This window comes from Octopus bimaculoides, chromosome 7, assembly GCF_001194135.2.
Source record: "Octopus bimaculoides isolate UCB-OBI-ISO-001 chromosome 7, ASM119413v2, whole genome shotgun sequence".
Classification (NCBI taxonomy): Eukaryota; Metazoa; Mollusca; class Cephalopoda; order Octopoda; family Octopodidae; genus Octopus; species Octopus bimaculoides.
In genome coordinates, this window is record NC_068987.1 from 89,426,910 (window position 1) to 89,430,836 (window position 3,927).

Sequence of the window (3,927 nt, forward strand, 5' to 3'; positions counted from 1 at the left end):
TGTGAGTGATGAAAAGTGGAACGGTTATTGGGAGGTGACTGCAGATTTACCAGGGTGCCAGGGACTCTTTCTCATTCCAGTTACAATAAAAAAAAATGGACATTTTAATGTGGTGTGAAAGAAAGTTGTGAATCTAGCTGAGTTAACTAGATAACATGGACGCCGCTTGGACTCAAAAGATTGACCGTTATGTAAACCTCCTCAAGGAATGTGAAGACGCAGGCTGGAAAGCAGAGCATTTTCCAATCAAAGTCGGATGTAGAGGGTTTGTTGGACACAGTGTAAGACGACTGCTGTTATCGTTAGGCCTAATTCATCGTAAAGTAAATACTACGATGACCAATATCCAAACTATAGGGAAAAAAGCCAGCCACTGGATTTGGTTAAAAAGAGATGATGAGTGATGGCTAGAAGAATATTGAGCTTTATTTGATAACCAGTTGATCTAGCAAGCGGGGTCTCATATTAGTGAGGTGGGGCCAGTGTGCATTGATGCCATTTAGAGGTAGGCCCTGAAACAGCGCGCATTCTCTCCTGATGACACCATACACTTACTGGCTTCTGGTATGCAGAGTTCTCAACTGGTAGCACTTGCATGTGCCAGTTGTTTGCAAAACATACTAATCTTTGATCATCAACAAGCATAGGGAGAATCTAGTCTTTGTTTGTGATGTGTGATTGAGATACCACCAGTTGCCTTTGCAATGTGGTTCAACGATGTCATTTGGACCTTATAATTACCATTATTGCCATTATCATTTTCCAACATCTTCCTCTCTTCTTCTTCCTCCTCATCACTGTCATCATTATCATCATCATCATTATGACCATTATCATCATCATCATTATGACCATTATCATCATTTTCACCACTGTTATCATAAACATTATCATTACAATCATTATCTTTTTCTAACAATCAATATCAATTATCATCATTATCATCAGACTCATTATCATATTTTCCCTTCATTACCCTATTAATTATTACCATTTCTTTTTCCTATCATTATCGTCAGAATATTAATGCAAATGTTTATACTGCAGTAGAAAGTAACCCAGAATCTTTGGCGACCAAGATCCTGTAACGCATTCACAAATTTCATCTCTCATTTATGAAAATTAGACAACTTGTTTTAAGTCTCCTCTCTCCCACACCCACTTCTCTCTCTCTCTCTCTCTCTCTCTCTCAATATATATATATATGTGTATGTATGTATGTATGTATGTGTATATATATATATATATATATATATATATATATATATATATATATATATATATATATATAGATAGATAGATAGATAGATAGATAGATAGATAGATATAGAAACACACACACACATATATATATATATATATATCTGTCTAATTAAATATTTCTCCTCAAACTCAGATTCTCTCATGACAATTTGACTAGTTAATTTTTTTCTTTAATTTTCCACTTATAGAAGAGACAAGTAAATGGTATTTTTATATTGAATAATGGAAAAAATATTGATGGCCAAAGCAAAAATAGCTGTGTGTTTAAGTTGTTCATTTTGCAACTACATAGTTCAAGAGTCACAATGAGTCATATCACTAGATTAATGGTTTGTATCTTGCACATGACTTGTGCTGCATTCAATAAAGAAGGGAAGTTTCCCCTCAGCTCCTCAGCTCTGAACAGAACCCCTATCAGATTATTTGCTCTCTGCCTCAATTCCTTGGACTTGTACGGTCAGTTACTCAGTTTCCATGGCATATAACTAACCAAGATCACCACATTCCACCTAATCAGGATACCAGTCTATTTCAATTTTGAGGGGAAGGGACAAGTCAATTACTTGATTCCAAAACTTGGCTGATACTTTATTTTATCGACCCCAAAGGGAAAAAAGGTGAAGTTAACCATGGTGAAAATGGCATATAATGATGATATTTGTGTCTGAGTTTGTCCCTCGTTACTGCTTGACAATCTGTGTTGGTGTGTTTATGTTCCTGAAACTTAGCTTTTCAGCAACAGAGACCAATAGAATAAATACCAGGCTTACAAAAAAAAATAAAATATGTAAGTACTGGGGTCAGCTCATTTGACAAAACATCCTTCAAGGCAATGCCCCAACATGGCCACAGTCCAGTGACTGGAACAAAAGAAAGAGGAAAGACAAGCACCGTTTCCCATTCAAACTGCTCCAGCCTTTGAATGTCATCCTTTCAGTATGTGGCCGAGCATTATCCTGATGGAAAAACACCTGTCTTGAAACTAAAGATGGTCATTTTCCTTCTAGCGCTGACTTGGATGACTGGTTGAATGACCAAATTCAAGCTTCTCTGCTAGTTCCTCAACAGTTACAATGGAATTTTGTTCCACCAGAGCTTGCAGGACATCCTCATCAAGCTCTACATATCTTCCAGGATGAGGCTTATCTTCTAGGCTGTAGTTTCCGGTTCAGAATTTCTGGAACCACCATTGACACTGGCTTACGCTTATTGTCCGATCCCCATATACTGCATTAATATTCCTTGCACTTTCCGTTGCATTGTTGCCTTTATTGAACTCATAAAGCAAAATATGTTGAATATGCTCCTTTCTCACATCCATTAGAGCTTTGAAAAAATAATTGTAAAAATCGAACTGCACTCTTCAAAACTTGCACTAAGAAAAAGGATAAGATAAAATTACTACCTGCTTTTATAGCAAGTTGATGCAGGTAGTTTATCCTGTGTCCCTCCAACTTTTAGTTCATGCAATTGAAAAAAACTGCATTATTTATGGGATGACCCAATAAATTTTGCAAGGAATATTGCCTTGAAAATAAGAGGTAGCCATTTCAACAAAATTTCAGTGTTAGTGGCTCTATCACAAAGCTGAAGTGGGGATCCACCTGTTGATGGGTGATTGTACATGAAGCGTGGAACTGAAATTATCTGCTATAAACCTTTTGTCTCTTGTAATCAGAACCAGAGTTTGAAACAAGTGGCAAAGCAAATTGCAATATCATGTATGAGGTTAAGTTCTGGAATAACATTTTCTAGAGTCGAAAGAGGAATTTCACAGCAGGCTAGCAAATCTCTTGTAAATTTTGTAGAGAAAGGTGAATCATCTTTAAATTTCATAGGAGCCTTGGATCTAGGTTAGAAATAGGAATCGTGGATCTAGGTAAGAAACCGCCTTTTTCTCTATTGGCAAAAAATCTCGAAATAAAACTGAACGGCATACATACATATTCCTAGATTTGAACAGAATTATAATAGAAGAGAAACAAACTCAAGATGCTGTAAATCATCCAACCAGATGGTTGTTTGCTATTTTATCACTTTCAATTCTAATGACTAAATGTAAGACATTAAAAGCAGCTTCCAAGACATAATTGTGAAACATCAGTGCATTGAAGATGGGTCAAAAGTACAAATGAATAGATAAACCAATGGACATGAAGTAACCATTGTTGTTAAAACATTGAAATGTTTGGCAGAAGGAGAATGAATTGTATGAGAGATGTTGCTCAGAGCAACGGCATAGAAAACAATCAGAGGAGAAGGGGCAGGAGGCAGGGAACAAGTTATGGACACAATATTGATTTCTAACAATGTGAAACAAGATCATATGTGTGTAAGAAAGTTGGGTTGATTTGTTTCTTTCGTTATTTTTGTTGTTGTTTTTGTTTTTATGTATGCATGTATATATGTATGTGTGTATATATGTATGTATGTATGTATGTATGAATGTATGCATGTTTTAAGACGCAGGCATGGCTGTATGGTAAAAAAGGTTGCTTCCCAACCACATGGTTCCAGATTCAGACCCACTGCATGGTACCTTGGGCAAGTGTCTTATACTATAGCCTTGGGCCAAGCAAAGCCTTGTGAGTGGATTTGGTAGACGGAAACTGAAAGAAGCCCATCATATATATACATGTATCTATCTATCTATCTATCTATCTA